Here is a 20479-nt window from a genome sequence, read left to right on the forward strand (position 1 = left end):
CTCACAATATTTGAGCATGATCAGACTCGGAATGGGTGAGATATGGGCCTCAAAATTCACTACGCATGACTGTAAAAACAGTCACCTTTAATGGTGTTTTGGTACAGGGTGGCCACACGAGAATAGTGTGTGGCTCCTCTTGTTTCAATGTTTTGCTCATAACTTTATCTTGGAGTGTTTGATTAACCTGAAACTTGACCCATGAACTGTGCTGGATCTAATGGAGGTGGTTCCATAGCTGTTTGACGCACCGAAAAATATAATTCCAGTTACAGGGTCCGTTTCAGGGTGCAAGTGGCTATTTTTTCCGAAATTGTTTCTTTGTGTTCGTTGCCTTAGCCATGTCAGATTGTGATGAAACTTGATAGGTGGCCTTTTGGAGTACTTATGAAGATCTTGACCAGTTCTGGGGCTATTTGGAGACTGTCGAGAATCCCACTCTTTTGTTAGGCTTTGTTGACTTTGTATTTCACATCAGGGACCAAGGTGCTGAAAAATGTGTTCAAACAATGCTGACATATCAGATTGTACCCGACGACATGGAAGGATCGTATTAACACATTAGATGTCAATACAAATCATGGTTGTCAAAGTGTGATTGACCGAAGATCAGAAGACAGTACAACCAGGATGTTGTGCTAGTTAGCATTTGGTGACACTACAAATGTCATTGGCACCATTCGAAACAGCTTCAAGCTGTGATTGGTCCATCAGAGCCAGATCAGAATCATCAGAACATGACACATGTCCAAAACAAAATTTAAAGGCAATTGGAAGGCTGCTGACACCATTGTCAATAGTGTCAGACACTGACAGGGTTGTATTAATCACATTAATGAGCAATTAATATTTGTTGATTGTCATAACTATCGCATTAATGATGTGGCGCTGATCCAAGTGCCTCCGTCACGACTTCAAATGTCGCAAGAACTGTGATGGTCCGAAATTTATACAAAACTAACCTACAACTTGTCTAGGTTCCGTTTTTCCTATAAATAGCCTTATTTACCTCATGTTGAAGTCTGAATCTTCATGATTTTTGAGCTTAAGCTATGTCTGAGCTTCCTTAATCTTAAGCCTAGATTATGTTAAACAAATCCTTAATCTTGAGTTCAAGCTTGAGGTTGTGAGAAAGCCCCAAGGTGAATCCATTTGAGCAGACCCCAATCCACCTAAACCCTCAAATCCAAAACTAAGCTTCTAACCCCCTTCAGGCTACCTTATCAAACCAAAGGCGGTCTAAATAATCCGACTTTTCGGGTGCTCTTTCTCTTATTTCTATTTGCCTTGTTAAAAACTTAAAATTTGGGATTGATTGTGCAACCATTCAATCTGAATCTACGTCGACCTAAGTATCAGGCCTGGGGACCCGGACTAAAGCATAATTTACTTTTCCCTTTTTTGTTACTTCTTGCATTTATTTCCCTCTTATTCATATTTATGATTTCCTTTCTTCCTTCGTCATTTATGATTTAATCTTTTCTTCCATCTTTTTCTCCTAATGTCGTATTTATTACTCTTGTTAGTTTGTATTTAGTTTTCTCTTCAACCTTTTCTTTAGTTGATATTTATTTCCCTTTCCCCTTTTGCTCTTGTTATAACATAGATCTCTCTCTCCTCTCCTTAATAAAATAGTTATTTTCCTTATCTTTTGCAATACTTAGCATGTATTTATAGAATTAGCCCCAAACATGAGTGGATGCCCAAAATCTAGCCTAATTGATGATAATTACAATTTATTTGAATTAAAGAAGAATCTAAAATGGGTACAAAATGTCGGCTTTACCCCTGCCCAATAATATAAGAAATCCCAAAATAGTCCTTGCTGCTACCCTAGAACATGTGTGATCCTCCATGGATAATTCGGGGTTGCTCCGGCGCCCGTTTGGTTGAAAGATGATTACTTTCTCGTTGGGCTCGGCATGATGATCGATTTGATACGAACTTCGAGCCACATACTACGTTTTTAGATCACGATCTTGTGACTTGAAATTTGTATAAATCTTGAAAAATTTGGACCGATAATGTGCTTGTTTCTTGATGTTTTTCTTTGATTTCTTCTTTGAATTGCACTTAGCATGCCGTCACGATTGCGTTGCAACAAATGCAGCACGATTTCATGCCCGAATGAAGATTTTTCCATCTTGGTTTTTTGGCCAGATATTGAAATCTGACGGCCGGAATATACATAAACTTTGACGCCTTTGTGTGTCGATTCTAATCGTTCATTGTACGTGGGGTTCGGACCATACATAGCCTCAGACCCTACTTTCATGATACAAGTAGTTTCACATCGATCGGGTACGCAAGCACCATGATATGGTCGCTCGAGTGAGTCGTGCTACTGCTGAATTTCCTACACCTTTCTTTACGAATCACCAACTTCTCTCTAGTTTTTCTGCCTGCTCGTGCATTGTCATGCGGTGTGCCACATATCAAAATGCTCGTCTTGACGAGATGAACACGCTTGCAAAATTTGAACACGATCTGACTCAAAATGAGTGAGATACGAGTCTTCAAAGTTGCTGCTAGTGACTTTGTGAACCAGTCTCCTTTAATGGAGATTGGTGTACGGAGGCCACACAGGAATAGCGTGCGGCCTACCCCTTTTTATGTTTCATCGACAACTTAGTCCTCGAACGTCCATTTAAGTTGAAACTTGACCCCTGGGGGTTTTTGACTGTACCAGATCTAATGGCGGTGGTCCCATAGCCATTTGATGTACCAAAAATATAGTTCTAGTTACGGGGTCCGTTTCAGGGTGCTAGAGGCTGATTTTTCCGAAATTGTTTATTTATCTGCACTGCATTAAACATGTCAGATTATGATGAAACTTGGCAGGTGGCCTTTTGAAATCATCAGGAAGGTTCTAACCGATTCTGGGGCAATTCTAAGACTGTCGAAAGTTACACAATACGTCAGGGCTTTATTGACCGGCTTCTCCTTAACTCTGCATCGAGGACCCAAGGTGTTGAAAAATGTATTCAAACAGCTTGCCCTACCGAATGTTGTGCTTCGAGAGAAGTGAGAAGGACAACATTAAGCAAATTCTTTCGTCTTTATTTCTTTTTTCTTCCTAGCCACAGGACCACATGAACGTCGAGGAGATATCCATGCAATGCTGTAATTAGGATGCTCAGATGTTTGGATGCATTTTACAGGTCCATCCATGGAGACTTTTTGGGGGAGAAGAGAGTTTTTAAGGGATTCTATCGAAGTCCTCACCCTCAAGGGATTGTTTGTGATTTTAAAAGTTGAGGATTTTGTACGGACCTCATTGGTCAGAATAAGGCCCATCTGGTGATCAAGTGCCATGCTTAAGGGAATTTTTCCCATTTATTATGGGTTTCTTTGTTTTGTTGTTTATTTTGGATGGTCTGTTGAAGGGCCTTCTGTTGGCGGTCGTCTGCTTTTCGCACCTGATTTTGCTTGGTGGGCAGGGTACCTCATTTTGTCAAGGTGACCAGCTGTGGGCACAACCCTACTTACTGCTAGATTTTCGACAATTAGGATACCTCTCTTCTTCGTCCGAGGTGACCCCTGGGGGCTCAATCCTGGTTGTTGCATAACAGGTCCAAGGTCTGGCTGACTTAGCTTTCTTGGGGCACCGTCAGCATCTTGGAGTGCGTTAGTGACTTCCTGAGAATGGTGCTCTTCTTTCATGAGACTTTACTTGCCTTCTTATTGAGTGTTCTGCCCTTAGAGTCTTTTTACGAATGGACTCAAGTTGTTGGAACATTTCCTTGATGCTCATCTTTTTGGGCCTTGGTATCGAGGCATTCTGATGCCAAGTATTTTTCTTCTTGCATAGTGGCTGAAGTCGCCTATGAGGTATGTGTTGCATCAACCTGCTTATTGGTCCAAGCTTCCTTTACAGATTTTCACTTGGACTTGGGATGTGGCGCCGTAGAAACGGTTTTCACCAACTTCCTTTTATTTGGGGCTCTTTTACCCGTGACCTTTCAACCATGTCCACCCTGATTCTTTCATTTTTACTCACTGTGCCCTTTGGGGTTTTCACCGTGCCCGGGTTTTTATTTTCACGGTTTCTGTCACGGATGTCGGAACCTCATCGTCGTCCATGCTTCTGTCTTTCTTCTCTTGCTCTCTCTCTCTCTTGTCATGGACGACAGAACCTCATCGTCGTCCATGGCCCCCTCCCTTTCTCTCTCCCATGTCATGGACAGTGAAACCCCATCGCCGTCCATGTTTCTCTTCCCTCGTCTCTCTCTTTCTCTCTCTTCCTTCTCTCTCTCTTCCTGCTCCCTCTTCTTTCTTCTCTATCCTTTCTCTTCTTTCTCACTTTTCTTCTTTTCTTCTTTTTTTTCTTTCCTCTCTCTTCTCTTCTTTCTTCTCTTCCTCTCTTCTTCCTCTCTTTTTTCCTTTCTTCTACCCTCTTCTTCTCTTCTCTCTTCTTCTTCTCTCTTCTCTACTCTTTTATTCCCTTCCCCTCTTCTTCTTCTCTCTCTTATGTCTTCTCTCTCAATCTCTTATCTTTATCTCTCTCTTCTTTTTCTTTCTTTCATCTCTCTTATCTCTCCTTCTTTTCTCTTCTCTTTTATTCTCTTTCTGTCTTTTCCTCTCGTTTGACCAAGGGAGGCTAAGTCAAGCCTTATCATGGTAGTCTTGTCGTCAAACATATTGTCGTCATACTGGTCTGAGTTATCATTCTCGTCTTGCTGCCACGATAAGCTAGCCATCGTGACAGGCTGGTCGGTGTTGGTTCTGTCATCGAGTAGTATTGTTGTCATGTCAATCTGAGTTACCGTGCCCGTCTTGCTACCACGCCGGGTCAATCACTTGCTAGCACGTCTTTGAGAAATAGAGAAAATAAAGAAGAAAAAGTTTAGTACCTTTTGGTGAAGTTAACTTTCTCTCTCCTCTTCTCTTCTCTCTTTCTCTCTCCTTCTCTCTTCTCTCTTTGTCTCTCTTCTCCTCTCTTCCTCCCTTCCTCTTCTTTTTTTATCTCTCCTCTTTTTCTTCTTTGTCTTTCTTTCTCTCTGATCTTTCCTTTCTCTCTTCTCTCTAGTCATACATGACAGTGTCCATCGCCGAGCATGACATCCTCATTCGTCTCTTAATCTCTTGGAGCATACACATTGAGTCGGGCCTTAACCTGACTGGCGGGCCAGGCCTCTATCCAAGTTCCTCTGTCTCCATGTCGTGCACGACGATGCTTATCGCCGCACACAACATTTCTCCCTATGTTCTTTGACAAAGAAATTGAACCGGGCCCTTTCCCAAAGTGGTAGGTCGGGTCATGTTAGAGTCCCTTCTGACATGCACAACGATGCCTATCACCGAACGTGTCTTCTCTTTACTCTCTCCTGTCTCTTTCCCTCTATCATGGACAGCGAAACCCCATTGATATCCATGTTTTCTTCTCCTTTCTCTGTCCTCTATCATGGACGACAAAACCCCATCACTGTCTGTGTTGTCTCTCTCATGTCTCTTTGCCTCTGTCATGGACGGCGGAACCCCATTATCGTCTGTGTTTTCTCTTTCCTGTCTCTTTCCCTCTGTCATGGACGGCAGAACCCCATCACCGTCTATGTTTTCTTCTCCTTTCTCCCTCCTCTATCATGGACGATGGAACCCCATCGCTGTCAATGTTTTCTTCTCCTTTCTTTCTCATCTGTCATGGACTATAGAACCTCATCATCGTTCATGTTTTCTCTCTCCTCTGCCATGAACGAAAGAATCTCATCGTCGTCCATATTTTCTCTCTCCTCTTTCATGGACGGTGGAACCTTATTGCCGTCCATGTTTTCTCTCTCCTCTGTCATGGACGACGGAGACTCATCGTCGTCCATGCTTTCTTTTCTCTTCTCACTCTCTGTCATGGACGGAAGAACCTCATCACCATCCATGCCTCTCTTCCTTTCTCTCTCTCTTGTCATGGACGACAAAACCCGATCACCATCCATGTTTCTCTTTCCTCATTGCGCTCTCTCTTCCTGCTCTCTCTTCCTTCTTTCTCTCTTCCTGCTCTCTCTTCCTTTAATAGACGAGAGGAGGAGAGAGAAAGTGAGAGAGAGAAAAGAGGAGAAGAGAGAAGATTACATTCATCAAAGGATATCAAACTTTTTCTTCTCTCTCCTTTTTCTCTCTCTCTCCAAGACGGGCCCACAATTTTAATGTGAAACTCGCAAATTTTATTCATGAGATTGAAAACTGAGGGATCTCTTTTACAATTAGGTTTAGCATGTATTTATAGAATTAGGCTCAAACATGGGTGAATGCTCAATATCTAGCCTAATTGATGATAATTACAATTTATTTGAATTAAAATAAAATATAAAAATAGGTATAAAAGTACTGTTTTGTCCCTGCCCAATAATACATGAAATTTCAAAACAGTCCATGCTGCTACACTAAAACGTGTGTGATCTTCCATGGATGATTCGGGGTTTCTTCGACCACTGTTTGGCCGAAAGATGATTGCTTTCTTGTCAGGCTTGGCATGATGATCGTTTTGATACCAACTTTGAGCCACGGATCGTGTTTTTAGGCCACAATCATGCGACTCAAAATTTGTATAGATCTTAAAAAGTTTCGATCGATAGTGTGCTTGTTTGTTGATGTTTTTATTTGGTTTCTTCGTTGAATTGCACTAAACATGCCGTCACGATCTCATTGCAACAAACATAGCTCGATTTCGTGCCCGGATGAAGATTTCGTTGTTTTGGGTTTTTGGCCGGATCTTGAAATCTAGCGGTCGGAATCTGCAACAACTTTGACGCCTTTGTGTGCCGAATCCAACTGTTCATCGTACGCGGGGTTCGGACAAGACATAGCGTCGATCCTTACGTACATAATGAAAATTGGTTTCGTATTGATCGGGTACGTAAGCGTCGTGACATGGCCGCTCGAGCAAGGCGTGTTGCAGTGGAATTTTCTGCAACTGTCTTCACGAATTGCCAACTTATGTCTAGTTTTTCTCCCTGATCAGGTATCGTCAAGGGACGTGTCACATAACAAAACGCTTGTCTTAATGAGACGAACACATTCAATATGAGCCTCCAAAATTTCTACTCGTGACTGTGCATACCAGTTTCTTTTAATGGAAATTGGTGCAGGGAGGCCTCATGGGAATAAGGTGCGGCCTATCGTTTTTTAATGTTTCACCCATAACTTTGTCCTAAAACATTTGTTTATGCCGAAACTTGACCCTAGAAGTTTTCGATCGTGCCGGATCAAATGACGGTGGTTTCACAACTATTTGAATCACCAAAAATAGAGGTCTAGTTATGGGGTCTATTTCAGGGTGCCATAGGTTGATTTTTCCGAAATTGTTTCTTTGTCTGCCCTGCCTTAGACATGTCGAATTGGGACAAAACTTGGCAGATGACCTTTTGGAGTGCTTAAGAAGATTTTAACCTATTTTGGGGAAATTATGAGACTATCAAGAATTCCACTGTATGTCGAGGCTTTATTGACATGCTTCTCTTTTATACTGCATCAGGGATCCAAGGTGCTGAAAAATGTCTTCAAACAACTTGCCCTGCTGAATTTTATGCTTCAAGAGAAGCGAGAAGGACAACATTCGAAAAATTTCCTTCGGCTTTATTACTCTTTTCTTCCTAGCCACATGACCACGTGAATGTCGAGGAGATCCACACAATATTGTAATTAGGATGCTCAGACGTTTGGATGCAATGTACAGGTCCATCCATGGAGACTAAGGGGGAGAAGAGACTTTTGAGGGGTCCTATCAAAGTCATCACCCTCACATGGACTGTTTGTGATTATGACAGCTGAGGATTTTGTACGGACCTCGTTGGTCAGAATTAGGCCTGTCTGGCAGTCGAGTGCCATGCTTAAGGCCATTTTTCACATTTAGTCTAAGTTTCTTTATTTTGTTGTTTGTTCTAGATGGTCTGTTGAAGGGCGTTCTATTGGCGGCCATCTACTTTGTGCACCAGAATGTACTTGGTGACCAGGGAACCTCAGTTTATCGAGGTTACTAGCTGTGGGCATAACCCTGCTTATTGCTAGCAGTTTCAAGAATCAACACAACTCTCGTATTTGTCCTAGGCGACCCCTGAGGGTTCAATCTTGTTGCTACATAACAGGTCCAAGGTATGGCTGACTTGGCTTTCTTAGGTACCTTCAGCATCTTGGAGTGCGTTAGTGACCTCCTGAGAATGGTGATCTTCTTCATGAGACTTGTCTTGCCTTCTTGGCGAGTCTTCTGTCCTTCGAGTCCTTTTTTCGAATGAACTCAGACTGTCGAAATATTTCCTTAATGCTCATATTTTTGGGCTTTGATATCAGGGAATTCTAATACCAGGATTTTTCTTCTTGCACAGTGGCTGAAGCCGCCTATGAGGCATGTGCTACATCAACCTGCTTATTGGTCCAAGTGTCCGTTACATATTTTCACTTGGACTTGGGAAGCGGCATCGTAGAGATGGTTTTCACCAACTTCCTTTTATTTGGGGCTCTTTTACTCATGACCATTCGGTCATGTCCACCCTTATTCTCATTTTTACTCACGCTGCCCTTTCGAGTTTTCACCGTGCCCGGGTTTTTATTTTCACGAAGCTCTCTTACTCATGGTTTCATGACCATGTCTGTCCATCATTTTTACTCATGGCGTTCCCTTGACCAGGTGTACACCATGCTCGTTATTTTATGTTTTTGTGAAGGCATGTTTAGGGACTTGCCTTCGGGACTTGTGCGAAGCCTTTTAACGTCATGCGACCAGGATGTGCACTACAGTTTAAGGTCATACAGTTTGACCACAGTGGAGATGGACGGCAGTCTGTAGAGGCCAGGGAGTATGGTGGTGGTTTGACTCACTGGGGAGATGGCATGAGGCTGTCTATAAGGGATGAATGGCGAATGGATGAAAAGTGGTGACCCACTAGCTGATGGCAAGTATGGATGGAGGGATGGCTCACCGTTTGTGAGCGAGGGTGAAACTCACTGGGGAATGATGAATGGTAATGAAGGAAGAACGATTTACTATGGAGTTATGAAGGTGGTACGCACACATGGATGGGTCGATTAGGGAGACGTACATGAAGACGCGTGTAAAAGGGCGTGTGCGCATGTGTGGGAGCGAGTTTAAGGTCATGCCTCCTGGACCTGGGCAAACCAATTTAACGTCATGTGGCCAGGACGTGCACAATGATTTAAGGTCATATAGCTTGGACCGTGGCTATGTAGTTTAAAGTCGTGTGGTTAGGACCATGCAGTTTAAGGTCGTGCAACTAGACTTCCGTTATAGTTTAAGGTCATGCAGCCAAGACCATACAGTTTAAGGTCGTGAAACTAAACCTCCACTACAGTTTAAGGCCATATAGTTTGGACCATAGTGCTTAGCCTTTTAACGTCAAGCAGTCAGGACGTGCACTATGGTTTAAGGTCATATAACTTGGACCGTGGCTATGCAGTTTAGGGTCATGCAGCACAGACCATGCAGTTTAAGGTCGTGCAACTAGACCTCCGCTACAGTTTAAGGTCGTGCAACTAGACCTCCGCTACAGTTTAAGGTCATATATTTTGTACCATGGCTATGCAGTTTAGGGTCATGCAGCACAGAGCATGCAGTTTAAGGTCGAGCAACAAGACCTCTTCTACAATTTAAGGTCATATAGTTTGGACCGTGGCTGTGTAGTTTAGGGTCATGCAGCATGGACCATTGTGTGGGTTTCCATATATGTGAAGGTCCAGGGGGAATAGAAGCATAGGGGACAAGTAGAGGGTTCAGATGGAGATGGTGACCCGACGAGGGATGGCAAGCGGAAGCAGACTTTACTGGGGATTAGGGGGCAAGTGTGACTCCTTGGGGTAAATGATAAGACTCTATGGAGAATGGATTCCACTGGGGATGTTGGCAGAACACTCACGGCGATAACAGGGCTGAGACATGCGCGGCGCTAGCATGGGCAGCAGTAACACACACAACAGTTCCATTGATGCACACGACACTAGTGCACAAATTACACAGACGACGCTGGTCACAAGTTGCATAGGCGCTGGTCACAAGTTGCATGGCGCTGATCACAGCTTAGACCCATGACTCTGGCCACAACTTACATAGATGACTGGTCACAAGTTACACAGACGATGCTGGTCACAGACGATGGTGATTTGTGTTCAGGCCTCGGGCCTGAGCCCGACCCAGTCCAGCCCATTGGTGTTTGTCCTTCAGTGGCATGTTTGGCATTGGAGCACGAGCAACAGTAGAACATGAATAGCGGTAACCTGGATGTAGGTCTAAGCCTGACCCGGTCAGGCCCATTGTCATTTGGCCTTCAGGGACTTGGCTGGCATTTTTAGTTTGTGAGGGGTACCTCGGGGAAGTTTTGCCTATATAACGGGGTGAACCCATTTTTCACCATTTACCTTTGGGTAAAAAAAACAAATTAGCAGAGGCATTTTTAGAACCATGAAAGAGAGAGCTCCTGGTGAGAATTCTAGCAAGAACACAGAGCTTGCAGGCATGGGTTTGCAAGAGTTTGTCGAAGGCACAAAGATTTCCTGTGAGAACTCTAGCGCAAACGCAGGTATTACCAGTGAGGGTCACAGTTTGCGGAATTGGGAAGCAGTCAACTTGTCGAGGCCATCTAAGGTTCTGACAGTGGTTCTGGAGTATCGGAGAAGTCTGGTGACTTTTTGTCGTCGGGAAGGAGAGGTGAAGGGTGAACAATGGGTTTCTGGCGAGGAAAGCAGTTTCCCGGTGAGTAGCTGGAAGGTTGTGGGGGAGTGAACAGCCATCGGCAATGAACGACCACCGGGTGGTGAACAGTCATGAGGAGACAAAAGGTTATTGACAGTGAACGGTCACCGGAAGGTGAACAGTCATCGACAACGAACGGGCACCAAGAGGTGAACTGTAGCAGGGAGACGAAAGGTCACCGATAACGAACGGTCACCAGAAGGTGAACAATCATGGGGAGTCGAGGGGTCTTGAGGAGTTAAAAGGTCACCTAAAGCTAAAGGGACACAGGAACCAAAGGGTCGCAGGGGGACGAAGGGTCTTGAAGAAGCTGGATAACCACCTTTTGAAGCGTCACAAACGAACACGCATGGCTATAGAGAAAACAACCGACATTAGTCTTAGTCGGCGTTAGCCCTTTATCAAACACAGGTGGCTTTAGTCCTTAGCAACACAACCGGTGTTAGCCTTTGGGGAACGCAGTCGGCAATGGGCCTTAAAAACACAACCAGCATTAGTCTTTTGAAGACACAGCTAGACTAGTCTTGCGTGGCACTTGTCAGTGCCTTAGTCGCGCATGGCTAGCAACATGACGCCTTCAACGTTAGTCGCGCGTGGCAGTTGCTATTAGCTCGATCCTTTCATGAATGGCAGCAAGTTGTGTCTGGCTATGGTCGTGCTCAGCGACAAGTTGTGTGCGGCGATTGTTGCGCACGACGCTGAGTCATGCGTGGTGATGGTCATGCACAATGCTATGCGCGGCGATGATCACGCATGGCGATGACTCGGTAGGCAAAGGGTGGTGTCCAGTGGTAAGGTCGGGCTTATGAGTATATTGAAAGCCAAGTCCTCCAGCACAATAGTGAACTCCATATTGTTCTGTGGAAGGGTGCTCACTGTGAAGAGGGTGTGCTCTCCATCATCGGCCAGTTCCTTGTTAGAAGGGTCTACTTTGTATGTCTAATAAACTCAATCTAAAACCCTTCTACCCGCTTGATGTGGGAGCGGCTTTTTGGCATGTAACCATCCTCTTTTCCTCAGGTGCAAGAGAAACGCTGGGGGTCAACTGCTTTCTTTTCCTCAGATGCAAGAGTGATGATTGGGATCAACCGTCTTCTTTTCCTCAGCTACAAGATCGACATTTCGATGTAGCTACTCTCCTTTCTTCTGATGTAAGAGCAGTACTGCATGATAGATTTGTGACCTCCCTAATAATGGGCTTTTTGTGTTGTAACTCCTTCTAATGCAATAAAAAGAGTTAAACTTTGTTTAAACTATGTTGCTTGTCTTCTTTTTTACCGTCTTTTTTCTTTTTTTAACTCTTCTTATTGGCATTCAGCCTTTTTAAGCATGTATCATGGATAGTACTTCTTTAGATATCGCCCATTGATAGGGGGCATTGCCTCTCCATCACGATGTGCCAGTATGTAAGCCCCATTTGGCGAGGCTTTCTTGACTATGAAGGGACCTTCCCACTTAGGTTCAAACTTCCCTTTGCACTGCCCATGCATAACAATCGACCTCTTAACGGCTATAACCAGATCCCCACAGGCGAATGAGCAGACTCTGACTGACTTGTCAAAGGCCCTCTTCATTCTCCCTTGGTTGAGTTCGAGGTCCTGCTAAGCTTCTAAACTCTTTTCATCGAGCATCCAATTCTAGATACTGAAGTTTGACTCTCCCATCTTCGGTCAGTCCTTGACGTATAGTGACACGTAGTGAAGGGAGTTGAATCTCAAGGGGTAAAACTGCTTCAACCCCATAGACTAAGTAAAAAGGAGTGGAATAGGGGGTATTTCATGTGGTAGTGCGATAGGCCCACAAGGCTTTAGGAAGCTTCTCATGTCAGTTCTTCTTCATTTTTTTATACTGACTTCCTTAAAACATTGCACATGGTCTTATTGAAAGCCTCAGCTAATCCGTTGGCTAGAGGGTGGTACGTAGTTGAGTACTTCCACTCAAAACTGAACTGGTTAACCACGCGATCAATGTGATGACTTCTGAACTAAGGGTCGTTGTCAGATATAATCCGGTTAGGCACTCCAAACCATTATATGATGTGATATTGCACGAAATTAGCCATCGTAGTCTTAGGAACTTGCTTGAGGGGGATAGCTTCAGCCCACTTGGAGAAATAATATGTTACAGCTAGAATAAATACATGACCCATTGTCGAAGGCCAATAGGCCCTATAATGTCCATACCCCATTGTAAGAAGGGCCATGATGCCACTATAGGGTGTAAGGGCTCTAGAGGCTGATGAATGAGGCTCGAGTGTATTTGGCACACTTGACACTTCTTGGCATAGTCTAAGGAATCAACAGCCATCGAAGGCCAATAATACCCCAATTTGTGTATTCGTTCATAGAGTTTTGGGTAGACTGATGCAATCCACAGATGCCTGAGTGTACTTCTTCCAGCACCTTATATGCTTCTTGTGCGTCCACACATCTAAGAAGAATACCGTCAGAAGAGAGCATCTCCTTCAAGGAGGGTGTACTTGGGACACATTTGACACACACTATTGTGTTCGGCACAATCTTCAAGGAGTCTACCATACTTTAGAAAATTAATGATGGGCACTCTCTAATCTTCTACCTGTTTGACTTCTGGTTCTCATTTTTTAACCTTAGCTCCTTGATTCCGTGCCAATTCATGTTCAGTCTTAATAACTTATTTCGCTGATAGAAGTTCTTTGAATGGATAAGGTGGGCACTCGGGGAAGAGATTTCTCTCAACATCCTCGTCTACCTTGGTTCTCAGTTCAATGTGTCTCCACTCTACCACCCAAACAGGCGTGGGCCCTGATGAGGACAATTGAATTGTAGCCCCGAGTTTTGCGAGTTCATCGGCCTGGGAGTTTAACGCCCTAGGGATGTGACTCAAGGATACATCATCAAACTGAACCATATACGATTTTGTACTATCGTGATAAGGCTTGAGAGTGTCTTTTCTCATGTCATTGATCCCCTTAAGCTGTCGAATAACCAACTCAGAGTCGCCATAGATATTGAGCTGCTCCAAGTCTAGATCGAAGGCTATCTCCAACCCAATTATAAGGGCTTCATATTCCACCTCATTATGGGAACCGGCTTCAGTGAGAGAGAATGAAAGATGCAGTACTCCTCCTTTCGGGTGCTTCCTCAATCAGATTGGAAGGCTCCATCGAAGTACATCTCCGACACATGAGTAAGTTTTGCATGGAATACTTCTTCATCAGGGAGGTTACTTGATAAAGAAGACTCCGTCAATACAGGATGTGCTGCGAGAAAATGGCCTTTTGTGGGACATGTGATGTCAAATTCCATCAGCAGTAATGCCCACTTAGCAAGACATCCCAACAAGCATGGGCGTGTCACGAGAAACTTTACGGGGTCTGTTTTTTATATAAGTTTTACTTCATGACCAAGCAAGTAGTGGCAGAGCTTTTATACTACGAAGATTAGGGTCAGACATATCTTCTTTATAGGGGGATAATTCTTCTTGGCCCCTTGCATCCTACGACTGAGATAGTATAACACGGTCTCTTTCCCTTCATCATTATTTTGTGCCAATAATGCCCCAAGTGACTGGTCCAGGGCAGTCACATACAGGATGAGGGGTTTTCCCAGCACCGGTGTAGAGAGCACTGTAGGATTGGGTAAATATCTCTTGATGTCATCAAGGGCCGCCTGACTTGCTTCATCTCAGAAGAATGGGGTTTCCTTTGTTCAACAGGTGCGTAAAAGGCTTACAGCGACCTGAGAGGTTTGAGATGAACTTGCGAATATTAGCCAGCTTCCCTTTGAGGGATCGCAGCGCTCGCAATGTTGTTGGTGATGGTATTTCCTAGATCGCCTTGATCTTAACTACTCAACTTCCAACCCTCGGTGTCTAACATCGAACCCAAGAACTTTCATGAATGCACACCAAAAGCACATTTTAGCAAGTTCATTTTAAGCTGATGAATGCGTAACTGTTCGAGCACCTTTTCAAGGTTTCTCATATGAGCGTCTTTCTCTTTGGATTTCACCATCAAGTCATCCACATAACATTCCACCTCTTTGTGCATCATGTCTTTGAAGATGGTCGTCATTGCTCTCTGATATGTGGCACCAGCATTCTTCAAATCAAAAGGCATCATTGTGTAGCAGAAGACCCCTTTTGGAATCAAGAACGCGGTGGCTTCCTCATCTTCCGGTGCCATCCATATTTGATTATACCCGGAGAATCCATCCACGAAGGAGAAGATCTGGCAGTGAGCTGTGGAGTCAATGAGCATCTCCGTAAATGGCAACGTGAAGTCATCCTTCGGGCAAGTGGTATTCAAGTCACGAAAGTCACTGCAGACCCTAATTTGGCCGTTCTTCTTCTTGACTGGGACAACACTTGCCAACCACTTTGGGCACTTGACTTTGTGAATGAAACCCACTTGCCTGAGCTTGGTCACTTCAACATCTATCTGCAATTCGAGGTCAGGCCTGAACCTCCTTGATTACTACTTGACAAGCTTGATGGATGGATCTATGCCAAGACGATGGACTGCAACTTGAGGATCTAAACCAGGCATATCATGGTAATGCCCAGCAAAGTTGTCTCGGTTTACTCACAAGAAGGTAGTAAAATTTTCTTTCTCTTCTGATGACATATTTGCGGAGATGAAAGTGGGCCTGGGGTCAACTTCATCTCCTAGATTTATCTCCTCAAGCTCATCAGATGTGGCTTGACCACCTTCTTCCCATTCTTCTAGGGCTTCTAGTAACTCTTCATCATTGGCTTCGAAGGACTTCTTGTTAACCTCTGGTGAAGATACCCACACTCTTGACATTTCTTCTTCTAGCCAGACTTTGCTATGGAACATGGTTCTTGCATCCTCATCTTACTTGCCGACGAAAGGATCAACCTCAAGCGGAGCCTATGTGTCTGGTCGAGAGAATTCAATCTAAGGTTCCTGGGATTGCTGGAAATCAACGATTATACAGACAACGAATGTCTCATGAGGACCTTCTTGACGTTCCCCTGTATCTACCAATGGGTCTATGTAATTGGGTAGGTTGAGGCTTAGGTGGCTGCATATATGGAACCAGAGGCATCCTAAGGAATTGGAGGATGGGTAAATTGTTTGAAGTATTCGAGTGAGGAAGGAGCTCAGAGAGCTGGAGGATGGGTAAATTGTTTGAAGTATTCGGGTGAGGGGAAAGTGGTGGACCAGGAAACTTTAAGATGCCTAGCTGCTGACGTGGAGGTTGCAGTGTTTTCCCCGACCTCAGGCTCACCTGCCTTGTGCTGGGTGACGCTTCTGAGATTTGCACCATGTGATAGATTTCTTGAAAATAGAAGCACTGCCCTCTTAATTCTCTCAGCCTCTGCTCAAAGTTTGGCTCAGGGGGCCACTGAAGTTTCTTCGATAGAAGATATCTCAGGGACATCCTCTTGATGAGATGAGGAAGGATGGATGATTACGTCGGGGATGAAGTCCTGTAAGGTCGACAATGGGGGAAGAGGCCTGAGAAATTCTTGCTCAACGGGTACTTGAGGAATCTTGTTTCTCCAGCAAGCAGCCCTTGGTGCCTGTCTTCTCCTGGTTTTCATTAGAAGTGCTTGATTCGTCTTGCTAGGTTTGTGAACAGACCTAGCTTGACGAACTGCTTCTCAACTTAATGACTTGAGTCTGCTTCGCCTGTGGTAGACTATCCATGGCTAGGAAGTCGAGGGCTCAACAGGATTTGAATCATCATTACCCAGGTCTTGTGTCAAGAGGCCCTCTCGCATTGGTAGAGCAGTGACTTGGGGATCTCCTTCTAGAACATTACAAGCTGCTTGACATCCCTATATTTTCTTTACTATTATGTCATGGAAACTAGAGCAATCGCTCAAGTCGTGGCCCCATATCTGATGGTACGGGCACTAGTGTTCTTAGTTCGCTAAGCAAGGCGTCGAGGTTGCCTTGCTGTCTTTGGTATGATGAGGCCTTCTTGAAGCATCATGATGAACAAGGCAAGAAGGAGGTGGGGCGCTTCGTCTTCCTCTTGGACTGTCACTGCGAGGGAAGCTTCTGCTGCGTCGAATGCTTTCTTTAGCTCTTCAAGATTTATCTGATCCTTCTGAATCAGGGCTTCGATGATGTCTTTTAACATGTAGCATTCCTTTGTGGGGTGGTTTATCCTCTGATGATAAGCACAGTAGTTCACATGGGTGTCGAGTCGAGATTGATCAGGGAACTTGGTCTCAAGTTGCTCGATCATTGTTTTGTTCCAGTAATAATCGGAGTAATGTAGGGACCCATTCTTTTTCAAAGGGTAGACTTTATTCTTATGCTTGATCTAATAATCATCTTGATTAAGGTTCACAGGTGGGGGTACCTGGTTGTATGATTCTTGTTGTTGCCTGCCTGAGGTGCTTTCATTGTGCTTACCCCTTTGGAGAGGTCCAAAGTTTGGGAGGCAGCCTTCTTTAGACCATTGACAGTGACGGCTACACTGATTACCCCTTTTTGTTGATTTGCCGGGGTATTGGTCCGAGAACTACCTGCCTCAGTTGTTTCTCAAGCTTACAGATTGTTGTCGTGACCCGCCATGGTGGCACGATAGGCTTTTTATGTGAACCGACTTAGAGATTAGCTCTAACATGGAGGTTGGATTGGAGGCCTCAACATATAGAGAGATCTCAGGTCGCATGTTTCGCACACAGTTTTGAACTACTTCCTTCTCAAGTATGGGATTAGGATGATGAGTAGCCAAATCTCTCCATCTTGCTATAAAGTGATCCACGGGTTCATCTGATTCTTGGATCAATGTGAGAAGCTCGATGGTTTGGACTTCTCTATCGACCTCATAGAAGCGTTGGTGGAACAGTTTCTCCATTTCCTCCCAATTATGTACTGAATTGGGGGGAAGTCAAGCGTACCACTAAAAATCCAGGCCATCAAGGGTTTCAACAAATTGATGGAGAAGGAGTCTTCCATCAGTCGTTGTCTCTCGACATGCCGCTTGGAAATGGGCGATATGCTGGTGTGGGGAGGTTGCACTATCGAACAGGGGAAACTTCCCTTTCTTGTAGTCTGAGGGAAACAGAACCTGATCGACGTAGGAGGGGTATGGCTTCTGGTAAAGCATTGTACTCTGCATACCGAGGATATGTTTGCTCTTCAGGCTATGGCTTACCATAGCATCGATGTCTGCCTATGAGACGGGGTGAGAGACATAATTGTCTTGTGAGGCAGTAGGAGGAGGCTGCCTTGGAGCTACATCATCTGAGTGATGGGACTCGACCTCGTGATGGGATACATTGACTGGGGACTGCGTGCTTTCCATGCGATCAATCTTATTCATCATTGCTCGCACCATCTGCTTGAACCTATCCATGTGTTCTTCTTGGTTGTCATTAGGTTCAGTCACAACCATAATGCTAACCATTTCCTCAGAGCAGTCAGCCTTAGGTGCGGTTGAAGGCTTCCAAGCTTGGCGAGTCATGCGCGGCAGATCAGTCAGCAAGGGCTCAGCATGCTCGAACTAGACTCGAGTCTTATATGCTGATGGCATGAGGATCGGTTCTCGACGATCTTGGGACCGTGGCTGCTTGGTGGTCAGGTCATCTTTTAAGACACTGACCACTGTGCAGGCTACTCGTATCTCCTCTTCGGGTTTCGAAATTTGAAGAGGGTAGAAGGGCTTCTTGTGAAGAGGGTCATCAGGGTTGGGTGCCCCAACTGTCTTGGTTGCTTCTCTAGTCATGATTTGTAGACCCTTGTCGTGTTTGGCTTTAACACTTTGATGGACCTCATGCCAGAACTGTGATCGGGATCGCAGCTGGTCAGCCCTTCTTACGCAAGAAGGAGTCGTTTCCATCAGGTGAAGCAATGGGTGTGGGCCAAGAACTGGGGCCATCCTAGGCCGGGGAGGACAAAGAATTTGATCTCTCATTAGGTCTTTGCCCCAACAGCTCTTATGGGCTCCAGAGGCATGACCCAGCTGATGAGGCTAGTTTAAGATGGTACTCTTGAGGAAGGTCATCGAGTACCAGGGCTGGAGGTGCTTGCACGAAAGAGGAGGGGCAGATGGGGGAATTATCGACTCATGAGGGTGCCTAAGTTGAGAGTGAGGAGCAGTCTGTAAAGGCGACGCGTGTGCGCCCCTTGAAGAAAGATCATGGGTGACCTGGGGGTCAGCCTGGCCTCGAACAGGTGATCTGGCCTTAGGAGGCCGCGTATCGAGAGGTGTCTATAAGAGAAGAGGTGGAAGCCTGCCCCTTACAGGGTATGCTAGTGTGTGAGCAGGAGGACGAGGGGGTTGTCTCTCGTGTGCTCGGGTTGACACAGCGATGGTGTTGCCCCGAGCAGTGGGATACACATGCATAACATGTATAGGGCTTGGCCCAAGGAGGCCTGATCCTGGACACTCACTCGAGGTAACATAAGGATTTCCCCGAGGTGTGGCTGGAGTGGATGACCCACAAGCCTTAAGGTGTGTGCGAGAGGTGGAGGCCCTAGGGTCTCCGCCTCGATGTGTCAAGCCTCTAAGAATAGAGACTTGTGGTGGTGTAGGAATGCGGGGGAAGCCTTGCAGCGACCCACAGAAGCAATGGCAACTTTCTTGCCTTTTACAGAAAGGGACTAGGCAACCTTCCAATGTACCTCGACAATCCAACCGGCAAGTAACTTGCCGGTGACAGGGTGCATACTATGAGTGGCAGCAGACGTGCTGCCAATGCAGAGTACTTTGGTGGGAGCTAAGAGATGGGGAGTTAGGGACCTTCAAGTCCCTTCTCACGCCTATTCAGGTCAAGACCTGGAAGCTAGACACTGGGCCTTTGCTCAGAAGGAAGGTTGGGAACAAAGTTTGAGGAGCTTGTTCTCGAAAGATGATTGCGAATGTGAGGATAAGAAAATCCCCAATCTGGATAAATGGGTTAAGAAACCCAGAAGCCATGTGTATGCAGAAAAACAAAAAACAAAGGAGTGACTAGCCAAACAAAGACAATCCGACGAAGGGGTAGTGTGTCCCCAGTGGAGTCACTAAGCTGTTTAGGTCCCTCGATCTCACCCTCCGGGTCAGGATGACCTGATGGCACGTGTCTTAGGTTTCAGGGGATCCAGGGACTTGAGGTCGCTCTCTCGAGAACCTTGTTAAGAAATAAAGGCAGGTATACCAACCAATGAGAGAGGAATTTTAATGTGAGGCGGGACACTCACCAAAGTCCGTGACTCACTTCGGCTGACACGCGCGAGCGCCCTCTTAGATCAAGTCAAAAAGCCCCCCAGTCCTACAACTAGTTTGGAATCGCCTCCCTTGGCATGTACTCTCCTGTCTCGACAATCACACACATATGATTAATTTACAATACAAGTAGGCCAAGGGACCTCACCTTATCTTTGAGTGAATGCACATGGGGATGCACATTCACAAGAGGAAGAAAATAGTAAGAGGATAGAGATTGGGGTGATGAAAGGAGAAGAAAGAGATAGAATAGAGGAAAGGGGAAGAGAGGAATTTGACTAAGTGGCTACACTAACACAGTAGTTAGATCAGCAGGTGATTGACCCAGTGTGGTAGCAAGACAGGCACGGTAAACCAGACCGGCACAACGGTAATACTACTCAATGATTGAACGATCACCGACCAGCTTGGCACGATGGCTAGCCTATCGTGGCAGCACGATGGGCATGGTAACTCATATCGGTATGGTGGTAATATTGCTCGATGAGAAGACTATCATGGAAGTGCTTTACTTAGCCTCCCTTAGTCAAACTAGAGGGAAAGAGAGAAGGAGAAGAAAAGAGAAGAGGAAAGAATGAGAGATAAGAGAGAAGGAAGAAAGAGAGAGAAGAAGAAG

The sequence above is a fragment of the Amborella trichopoda genome, chromosome 1 (genome assembly GCF_054954075.1).
Source record: "Amborella trichopoda isolate Santa Cruz 75 chromosome 1, AtrichopodaSantaCruz75HAP2 v2.0, whole genome shotgun sequence".
In the NCBI taxonomy this organism is placed as follows: Eukaryota; Viridiplantae; Streptophyta; class Magnoliopsida; order Amborellales; family Amborellaceae; genus Amborella; species Amborella trichopoda.